Source organism: Triticum aestivum, chromosome 4D, assembly GCF_018294505.1.
Source record: "Triticum aestivum cultivar Chinese Spring chromosome 4D, IWGSC CS RefSeq v2.1, whole genome shotgun sequence".
NCBI lineage: Eukaryota > Viridiplantae > Streptophyta > Magnoliopsida > Poales > Poaceae > Triticum > Triticum aestivum.
In genome coordinates, this window is record NC_057805.1 from 151,916,839 (window position 1) to 151,929,349 (window position 12,511).

The window sequence follows — 12,511 nt, forward strand, 5'->3', positions numbered from 1 at the left end:
AACAATGCATGTTTGATGACGAGCAGGAGATAGCTTCCTCTTACGGCCTTCAATTGTTTTCTACGTTTAACGTGCACTATTACAACTGTAATGTGAAATTTTGGAAAATTCTAGGTGTCATTTGACCTTGTAAAGACATTTAAGTGATTTTCTAGCCATTTAATGATCGTAATTCAAATTTGAACTACATCTACAAGCAACGCTTGACGGTAACGGTTTTTAAAATCATATTTGTTTTCTTGTGTGTGAGTTAATTCCATGTGCAGTAAATTAGAGGAATTTACATACATATTTTCTCATCACATGGACACATGCATATGTATGCATGGAGTGACATGGCATTTTAATTCCAAAAAAATTAAAAAATATCAGAAACACATGAAACCTTGCTTGATGTAATGTCAGGCCACCAAGATGATGTGGTAAAAATATTGGCATGTTTGACGAAAGTTTGGACACACACCCATCACAAACCGGAGCAACTCACTAGAAGGCTCGTTGTTCCGAGAGGGAACAATGCATGTTTGATGACGAACGGGAAATAGCTTCCTCTTACGGCCTTCAATTTTTTCTATGTTTAACGTGCACTACTACAACTGTAATGTGAAATTTTGGAAAATTCTAGTGGTCATGTGACCTTTTAAAGACATTTAAGTGATTTTCTAGCCATTTAATGACCGGAATTCAAATTTGAACTTAATCTACATGTAATGCCTAACCATAACGGTTTGAAAAATCATATTTGTGTACTTTTGTGCAAGTTAATTCCATGTGCAGTAAATTAGAAGGAATTTTCAAACATGTTTGTCTCAAGACATGGACACATGCATATGTATGCATGGAGTGACTTTGCATTTTAATCGCAAAAAATTAAAAAATATCAGAAACACCTGAAACCTTGCTTGATGTAATGTCATACCACCAAGATGATGTGGTAAAAAAATTGGCACGTTTGACGAAAGTTTGGACACACACCCGTCACAAACCGGAGTGACTCACTAGAAGGCTCGTGGTTCCGAGAGGGAACAATGCATGTTTGATGACGAATGGGAGATAGCTTCCTATTACGGCCTTCAATTTTTTTCTACGATTAACGTTCACTACTACAACTGTAATGTGAAATTTTGAAAAATGCTAGTGGTCATTTGACCATTTAAAGACATTTAAGTGATTTTCTAGCCATTTACTGACCGTAATTCCAATTTGAACTACATCTACATGCAATGCCTAACCATAACGGTTTGAAAAATCATATTTGTGAACTTTTGTGTAGTTAATTCCATGTGTAGTAAATTAGAAGGAATTTTCAAACATATTTGTCTCATGACATGGACACATCCATATGTATGCATGGAGTGACATGGCATCTTAGTTCCAAAAAAATTAAAAATATGAGAAACACATGAAACCTTGCCTGATGTAATGTAATGCCACCAAGATGATGTGGTAAAAAATTGGCATGTTTGACGAAAGTTTGGACACACACCCCTCACAAACTGGACTAACTCACAAGAAGGCTCGTGGTTCCGAGAGGGTACAATGCATGTTTGATGACAAACGGGAGATAGCTTCCTATTACGGCCTTCAATTTTTTCCTACATTTAACGTGCACTACTACAATTGTAATGTGAAATTTTGGAAAATTCTAAGGGTAATTTGACCTTTTAAAGACATTTATATGATTTTCTAGCAATTTAGTGACCGTAATTCGAATTTGAACTACACTTGCATGCAACGGCTAGCCATAGCGGTTTGAAAAATCATATTTGTGTACTTGTGTGTGAGTTACTTCCATGTGCAGTAAATTAGAAGGAATTTTCAAACATATTTGTCTCATGACATGGACACATGCATATGTACGCATGGAGTGACATGGCATTTTAATTCCAAAAAAATAAAAAACATCAGACACACATGAAACCTTGCTTGATGTAATGTAAAGCCACCAAGATGATGTGGTAAAAATATTGGCATGTTTGACGAAAGTTTGGACACACACCCCTCACAAACCGGAGCAACTCACTAGAAGGCTCGTGGTTCCAAGAAGGAACAATGCATGTTTGATGACGAGCAGGAGATAGCTTCCTCTTACGGCCTTCAATTTTTTTTCTACGTTTAACGTGCACTACTACAACTGTAATGTGAAATTTTCGAAAATTCTTGGGGTCATTTGAACTTTTAAAGACATTTAAGTGATTTTCTAGCCATTTTGTGATCGTAATTCAAATTTGAACTACATCTACAAGCAACGCCTGACCATAATGGTTTGAAAAATCATATTTGTGTACTTGTGTGTGAGTTAATTCCATGTGCAGTAAATTAGAGGAATTTCCAAACATATTTGTCTCATGACATGGACACGTGCATATGTATGCATGGAGTGACATGGCATTTTAATTCCAAAAAAATTAAAAAATATCAGAAACACATGAAACCTTGCTTCATGTAATGTCATGCCACCAAGATGATGTGGTAAAAATATTAGCATGTTTGACGAAAGTTTGGACACACACCCCTCAAAAACCGGAGCAACTCACTAGAAGGCTCGTTGTTCCAAGAGGGAACAATGCATGTTTGATGACGAACGGGAGATAGCTTCCTGTTACGACCTTCAATTTTTTTCTATGTTTAACGTGCACTAGTACAATTGTAATGTGAAATTTTGGAAAATTCTAGTGGTCATTTGACCTGTTAAAGACATTTAAGTGATTTTCTAGCCATTTAACGACCAGAATTCAAATTTGAACTAAATCTACATGCAATGCCCAACCATAACGGTTGGAAAAATCATATTTGTGTACTTTTGTGCGAGTTAATTCCATGTGCAGTAAATTAGAAGGAATTTTCAAACATATTTGTCTCATGACATGGACACATGCATATGTATGGATGGAGTGACAAGGCATTTTAATTCCAAAAAGTTAAAAAATATCAAAAACACATCAAAACCTTGCTTGATGTAATGTCATGCCACCAAAATGATGTGGTAAAAAAATTGGCATGTTTGACGAAAGTTTGGACACACACCCCTCACAAACCGTAGCAACTCACTAGAAGGCTCTTGGTTCCGAGCGGGAACAATGCATGTTTGATGACGAACGGGAGATAGCTTCCTCTTACGGCCTTCAATTTTTTTCTATGTTTAACTTGCACTACTACAACTGTAATGTGAAATTTTAGAAAATTCTAGTGGTCGTTTGACCGTAATTCAAATTTGAACTACATATACATGCAACGCATAACCATAGCGGTTTCAAAAATCATATTTTTGTACTTGTGTGCGACTTAATTCCAGCGGCAGGAAATTAGAAGGAATTTTCAAACATATTTGTCTCATGACATGGAAACATGCATATGTATGCATGCAGTGACATGCCATTTTAATTCCAAAAAATAAAAAAATATCAAAAACACATCAAACCTTGCTTGATGTAATGTCATACCACCAATATGATGTGGTAAAAATTGGCATGTTTGACGAAAGATTGGACACACACCCCTCACAAACCAGAGTAACTCACTAGAAGGCTTGTTGTTCCGAGAGGGCACAATGCATGTTTGATAACGAACGGGAGATAGCTTCTTGTTACGGCCTTCAATTTTTTTTCTACGTTTAACGTGCACTACTACAACTGCAATGTGAAATTTTGGAAAATTCTAGGGGTCATTTGACCTTTTAAAGACATTTATGTGATTTTCTAGCAATTTAGTGACCGTAATTCAAATTTGAACTACACCTACATGCAACGGCTTACCATCACGGTTTGAAAAATCATATTTGTGTACTTGTGTGCGAGTTAATTCCATGTGCAGTTAATTAGAAGGAATTTTCAAACATATTTGTCTCATGACATGGACACATGCATATGTATGCACGGAGTGACATGGCATTTCAATTCCAACAAAAATAAAAAAAATATCAAAAACACATGAAACCTTGCTTAATGTAATGTCATGCTACCAAGATGATGTGGTAAAAAAATTGGCATGTTTGAGGAAAGTTTGGACACACACCCCTCAGAAAGCGGAGCAACTCACAAGAAGGCTCGTGGTTCCGAGAGGGAACAATGCATGTTTGATGACGAACAGAAGATAGCTTCCTCTTACGTCCATCAATTTTTTTCTATGTTGAACGTGCACTACTACAACTGTGATGTGAAATTTTGGAAAATTATAGGGTTCTTTTATCGTTTTAAAGACATTTAAGTGATTTTCTAGCCATTGAATGACCGTAATTTAAATTTGAACTACATCTACATGCAACGCCTAACCATAACGGTTTGAAAAATCATATTTGTGTACTTTTGTGCGAGTTAATTCCATGTGTAGTAAATTAGAACGAATTTTCAAACATATTGGTGTGAGGACATGGACACATGATATGTATGCAGGGAGTGACATGGCATTTTAATTCCAAAAAAATAAAAAATTGTCAGAAACACATGAAACGTTGCTTGGTGTAATGTCAAGCCACCAAGATGATGTGGTAAAAAATAGGCATGTTTGACGAAAGTTTGGACACACACCCCTCACAACCGGAGCAACTCACTAGAAGGCCCGTGGTTCCGAGAGGGAACAATGCATGTTTGATGACGAGCAGGAGATAGCTTCGTCTGACGGCCTTCAATTGTTTTCTACGTTTAACGTGCACTACTACAAATGTAATGTGAAATTTTGGAAAATTTTAGGGGTTGGTGGACCGTTTAAAGACATTTAAGTGATTTTCTAGCCATTTAATGATGATAATTCAAATTTGAACTACATCTACATTTAACGCCTGACCATAACGGTTTGAAAAATCATATTTGTGTACTTGTGTTTGAGTTAATTCCATGTGCAGTAAATTAGAAGGAATTTCCAAACATATTTGTATCATGACATGGACACATGCATATGTATGCATGGAGTGACATGGCATTTTAATTCCAAAAAAAATTAAAAATATCAGAAACACATGAAACCTTGCTTGATGTAATGTCATGCCACCAATATGATGTGGTAGAAAAATTGGCATGTTTGACGAAAGTTTGGACACGCACCCCTCACAAACTGAAGCAACTCACTAGAAGGTTCGTGATTCCGAGAGGGAACAATGCATGTTTGATGACGAACGGGAGATAGCTTCCTGTTACGACCTTCAATTTTTTTCTATGTTTAACGTGCACTAGTACAATTGTAATGTGAAATTTTGGAAAATTCTAGTGGTCATTTGACCTTTTAAAGACATTTAAGTGATTTTCTAGCCATTTAACGACCAGAATTCAAATTTGAACTAAATCTACATGCAATGCCCAACCATAACGGTTTGAAAAATCATATTTGTGTACTTTTGTGCGAGTTAATTCCATGTGCAGTAAATTAGAAGGAATTTTCAAACATATTTGTCTCATGACATGGACACATGCATATGTATGGATGGAGTGACAAGGCATTTTAATTCCAAAAAGTTAAAAAATATCAAAAACACATCAAAACCTTGCTTGATGTAATGTCATGCCACCAAAATGATGTGGTAAAAAAATTGGCATGTTTGACGAAAGTTTGGACACACACCCCTCACAAACCGCAGCAACTCACTAGAAGGCTCATGGTTCCGAGCGGGAACAATGCATGTTTGATGACGAACGGGAGATAGCTTCCTCTTACGGCCTTCAATTTTTTTCTATGTTTAACTTGCACTACTACAACTGTAATGTGAAATTTTAGAAAATTCTAGTGGTCATTTGACCGTAATTCAAATTTGAACTACATATACATGCAACGCATAACCATAGCGGTTTCAAAAATCATATTATTGTACTTGTGTGCGACTTAATTCCAGCGGCAGGAAATTTGAAGGAATTTTCATTCATATTTGTCTCATGACATGGAAACATGCATATGTATGCATGCAGTGACATGCCATTTTAATTCCAAAAAATTAAAAAATATCAAAAACACATCAAACCTTGCTTGATGTAATCTCATACCACCAATATGATGTGGTAAAAATTGGCATGTTTGACGAAAGATTGGACACACACCCCTCACAAACCAGAGTAACTCACTAGAAGGCTTGTTGTTTTGAGAGGGCAGAGTGCATGTTTGATGACGAACGGGAGATAGCTTCTTGTTACGGCCTTCAATTTTTTTCTACGTTTAACGTGCACTACTACAACTGTAATGTGAAATTTTGGAAAATTCTAGGGGTCATTTGACCTTTTAAAGACATTTATGTGATTTTCTAGCAATTTAGTGACCGTAATTCAAATTTGAACTACACCTACATGCAACGGCATACCATAACGGTTTGAAAAATCATATTTGTGTACTTGTGTGCGAGTTAATTCCATGTGCAGTTAATTAGAAGGAATTTTCAAACATATTTGTCTCATGACATGGACACATGCATATGTATGCACGGAGTGACATGGCATTTCAATTCCAAAAAAAATAAAAAATATAAAAAACACATGAAACCTTTGCTTGATGTAATGTCATGCCACCAAGATGATGTGGTAAAAAAATTGGCATGTTTGATGAAAGTTTGGACACACACCCCTCAGAAAGCGGAGCAACTCACTAGAAGGCTCGTGGTTCCGAGAGGGAACAATGCATGTTTGATGACGAACGGGAGATAGCTTCCTCTTACGGCCTTCAATTTTTTTCTATGTTTAACATGCACTACTACAACTGTGATGTGAAATTTTGGAAAATTATAGGGTTCATTTAACCTTTTAAAGACATTTAAGTGATTTTCTAGCCATTTAATGACCGTAAATTAAATTTGAACTACATCTACAGGCAACGCCTAACCATAACGGTTTGAAAAATCATATTTGTGTACGTGTGTGCGAGTTAATTCCATGTGTAGTAAATTAGAATGAATTTTCAAACATATTGGTCTGAGGACATGGACACATGACATGTATGCATTGTGTGACATAGCATTTCAATTCCAAAAAAATAAAAAATTGTCGGAAACACATGAAACCTTGCTTGGTATAATGTCATGCCACCAAGATGATGTCGTAAAAAATATTGGCATGGTTGACGAAATTTTGGACACACACCCCTCACAAACCGGAGCAACTCACTAGAAGGCTCTTGGTTCCGAGAGGGAACAATGCATGTTTGATGACGAACGGGAGATAGCCTCCTCTTACGGCCTTCAATTTGTTTCTACGTTTAACGTGCACTACTAAAACTGTAATGTAAAATGTTGGAAAATTCTAGGAGTCATTTGACCTTCTAAAGACATTTAAGTGATTTTCTAGCGATTTAATGACCGTAATTCAAATTTGAACTACACCTACATGCAACGGCTAACCATAACGGTTTGAAAAATCATATTTGTGTACTTGTGTGCGAGTTAATTCCATGTGCAGTAAGTTAGAAGGAATTTTCAAACATATTTGTCTCAGGACATGGACACATGCATATGTATGCATGGAGTCACATGGCATTTTAATTCCAAAAAATTAAAAAAAATCAGAAACACATGAAACCTTGCTTAATGTAATGTCATGCCACCAAGATGATGTGGTAAAAAAAATTGGCATGTTTGACGAATGTTTGGACACACACCCCTCGCAAACCGGAGCAACTCACAAGAAGGCTCGTGGTTCCGAGAGGGAACAATGCATGTTTGATGACGAACAGGAGATAGCTTCCTCTTACGGCCTTCAAATTTTTTCTATGTTTAACGTGCACTACTACAGCTGCGATGTGAAATTTTGGAAAATTCTAGGGTTCTTTTATCCTTTTAAAGACATTTAAGTGATTTTCTAGCCATTTAATGACCGTAATTCAAATTTGAACTACATCTACATGCAACACCTAACCATAACGGTTTGAAAAATCATATTTGTGTACTTTTGTGCGAGTTAATTCCATGTGTAGTAAATTAGAATGAATTTTCAAACATATTGGTCTGAGGACATGGACACATGATATGTATGCATGGTGTGACATGGCATTTTAATTCCCAAAAAATAAAAAATTGTCAGAAACACATGAAACCTTGCTTGGTATAATGTCATGCCACCAAGATGATGTGGTAAAAAATTGGCATGTTTGACGAAAGTTTGGACACACACCCCTCACAACCGGAGCAACTCACTAGAAGGCTCGTGGTTCCGAGAGGGAACAATGCATGTTTGATGACGAGCAGGAGATAGCTTCCTCTGACGGCCTTCAATTGTTTTCTACGTTTAACGTGCACTACTATAAATGTAATGTGAAATTTTGGAAACTTCTAGGGGTCGTTCGACCTTTTAAAGACATTTAAGTGATTTTCTAGCCATTTCATGATCATAATTCAAATTTGAACTACAACTACATCCAACGCCTGACGATAACGGTTTGCAAAATCATATTTGTGTACTTGTGTGTGAGTTAATTCGATGTGCAGTAAATTAGAAGGAATTTTAAAACATATTTGTCTCATGACATGGACACATGCATATGTATGCATGGAGTGACATGGCATTTTAATTCCAAAAAAATTTCAAAATCTCAGAAACACATGAAACCTTGCTTGATGTAATGTCATGCCACCAATATGATTTGGTAGAAAAATTGGCATGTTTGACGAAAGTTTGGACACACACCCCTCACAAACCGGAGCAACTCACTAGAAGGCTCGTTGTTCCGAGAGGGAACAATGCATGTTTGATGACGAACGGGAGATAGCTTCCTCTTACGGCCTTCAAATTTTTTCTATGTTTAACGTGCACTACTACAACTCTGATGTGAAATTTTGGAAAATTCTAGGGTTCTTTTATCCTTTTAAACACATTTAAGTGATTTTCTAGCCATTTAATTACTGTAATTCAAATTTGAACTACATCTACATGCAACGCCTAACCATAACGGTTTGAAAAATCATATTTGTGTACTTTCGTGCGAGTTAATTCCGTGTGTAGTAAATTAGAATGAATTTTCAAACATATTGGTCTGAGGACATGGACACATGCTATGTATGCGTGGTGTGACATGGCATTTTAATTCCAAAAAATAAAAAAATTCAGAAACACATGAAACCTTGCTTGGTGTAATGTCACGCCACCAAGATGATGTGGTAAGAAATTGGCATGTTTGACGAATGTTTGGACACACACCCCTCACAACCGGAGCAACTCACTAGAAGGCTCGTTGTTCCGAGAGGGAACAATGCATGTATCATGACGAGCAGGAGATAGCTTCCTCTGACGGCCTTCAATTGTTTTCGACGTTTAACGTGCACTACTACAAATCTAATGTGAAATTTTGGAAAATTCTAGGGGTCGTTTGACCTTTTAAAAACATTTAAGTGATCTTCTAGCCATTTAATGACCGTAATTCAAATTTGAACTACATCTACATGCAACGCCTAACCATACCAGTTTGAAAAATCATATGTGTGTACTTATGTGCGAGTTAATTCCATGTCCAGTAAATTAGAAGGAATTTTCAAACATATTTGTCTCATGACATGGACACATGCATTTGTATGCATGGAGTGACATGGGATTTTAATTCCAAAAAATTAAAAATATCAGAAACACATGAAACCATGCTTGATGTAATGTAATGCCCCCAAGATGATGTTGTAAAAAAATTGGCATGTTTGCCGAAAGTTTGGGCACAAACCCCTCACAAACCGGAGCAACTCACTAGAAGGCTCGTGGTTCCGAGAGGGAACAATGCATGTTTGATGACGAGCGGGAGATTCCTTCCTCTTATGGCCTTCAATTTGTTTCTACGATTAACGTGCACTACTAAAACTGTAATGTAAAATTTTGGAAAATTCTAGGAGTCATTTGACCTTCTAAAGACATTTAAGTGATTTTCTAGCCATTTAATGACCGTAATTCAAATTTGAACTACACCTACATGCAACGGCTAACCGTAACTGTTTGAAAATTAATATTTGTGTACTTGTGTGCGAGTTAATTCCATGTGCAGTAAATTAGAAGGAATTTTCAAACATATTTGTCTCACGACATGGACACATGCATATGTATGCATGGAGAGACATGGCATTTTAATTCCAAAAAAATAAAAAATATCAGAAACACATGAAACCTTGTTTGATGTAATGTCATGCCACCAAGATGATGTGGTAAAAAAATTGGCATGTTTGACGAAAGTTTGGACACACACCCATCACAAACCGGAGCAACTCACTAGAATGCTCGTGGTTCCGAGAAGGAAAAAAGCATGTTTGATGACGAACGAGAGACAACTTTCTGTTACGGCCTTCAATTTTTTTCTACGTTTAACGTGCACTACTACAACTATAATGTGAAAATTTGAAAAATTCTAGGGGTCATTACACCTTTTAAAGACATTTAACTGATTTTATAGCCATTTAATGACCGTGATTCAAATTTGAACTACACCTACATGCAACAGCTAACCATAACGGTTTGAAAAATCATATTTGTGTACTTGTGTGCGAGTTAATTCCATGTGCAGTAAATTAGAAGGAATTTTCAAACATATTTGTCTCACGACATGGACACACGCATATGTATGCATGGAGAGACATGGCATTTTAATTCCAAAAAAATTAAAAAAATATCGGAAACACATGAAACCTTGCTTGATGTAATGTCATGCCACCAAGATGATCTGGTAAAAAAATTAGCATGTTTGACAAAAGTTTGGACACACACCCCTCACAAACTGGAGCAACTCACTAGAAGGCTCGTGGTTCCGAGAGGGACAATGCATGTTTGATGACGAGCAGGAGATAGCTTCCTCTTATGGACTTCAATTGTTTTCTATGTTTAACATGCACTACTACTACTGTAACGTGAAATTTTGGAAAATTCTATGGGTTATTTGACCTTTTAAAGACATTTAATTGATTTTATAGCCATTTAATGATCATAATTCAAATTTGAACTACATCTACATCCAACGCCTGACCATAGCAGTTTGAAAAATCATATTCATGTACTTGTCTGTGAGTTAATTCCATGTGCAGTCAATTAGAAGGAATTTTTAAACATATTGGTCTCACAACATGGACACATGCATAAGTACGCATGGAGTGCCATGGCATTTTAATTCCAAAAAATTGAAAAATGATCAGAAAAACATGAAACCTTGCTTGATGTAATGTCATGCCACCAAGATGATGTGGTAAAAAATTGGCATGTGTGACGAAAGTTTGGACACACACCCCTCACAAACTGGAGCAACTCACTAGAAGGCTCGTTGTTCCGAGAGGGAACAATCAATGTTTGATGACGAACAGGATATAGCTTCCTCTTATGGCCTTCAAAATTTATTCTATGTTTAACGTGCACTACTACAATTGTACTGTGAAAATTTGGAAAATTCCAGCGGTGATTTGACCTTTTAAAGACATTTAAGTGATTTTCTAGCCATTTAATGACCATAATTCAAATTTGATCTACATCTACATGCAACGCCTAACCATAACGGTTTGAAAAATCATATTTGTGTCCTTGTGTGCGAGTTAATCCCATGTGCAGTAAATTAGAAGGAATTTTCAAACATATCGGTCTCACGGTATGGGCACATGCATGGATTGCCATGAAACCTTTCTTGATTTACTGTCATGCCACCAAGATGATGTGGTAAAAAAATTGGCCTGTTTGACGAAAGTTTGGACACACACCCCTCACAAACTAGAGGAACACACTAGAAGGTTCATGGTTCCGAGAGGGAACAATGCATGTTTGATGACGAACGGGAGATAGCCTCCTCTTACGGCCTTCAATTTGTTTCTACGTTTAACGTGCACTACTAAAACTGTAATGTAAAATTTTGGAAAATTCTAGGAGTCATTTGACCTTCTAAAGACCTTTAAGTGATTTTCTAGCCATTTAATATTCGTAATTCAAATTAGAACTACATCTACATGCAACGCCTAACCATAACGGTTTGAAAAATCATATTTTTGTGTACTTGTGTGCAACTTAAAATCTGGCAAGACAACCGGCCACCACACGATTGGCACTCTATCTCGCGGCTCGAGGTTTGGTAGGTGAGTGGCGGGGATCATTAATCAGACACGGTTCTGTATTGGAAACCGTCCGCTATTATGTTCACACATGGATTTTGCCGCGGGTATCATGTGTAATTCAAACTACACTACTCGTAAATTCTGGCGACAGGCGTGAGTACTGTCCCCGTCGATCTAGATTCCGGCCGCCAATAAATACTACCTTGCTCATGTCGTCCCGCCTGCATTCATATCCACATCCTCCCCTCGCTCGCCCTCTCTCTCTCTCTCTCTCAAATATCTGCCATGGCGCCACCGGTCTGCCCATGCACCGATGAGGAGTTGCCGCCCCCCGAGGACGCTCACACGAATAGCAGTGACGAGGACCCCTACGTGCCGCCGGACGAGGTTGCGCTGGACCCCCCAACTTTGGATTGGTTTTGGGGCCAGGACAATCTTTATCTGTGGAAGTCGTTGCCGCCGGCTGAGAAAGCCACGCAAGTGGCGTTCATGAAGGAGATGGGGGAGGAGGAAGCCAGGTACGAGGCGGTCTGTGAAGCCCATGCTGCT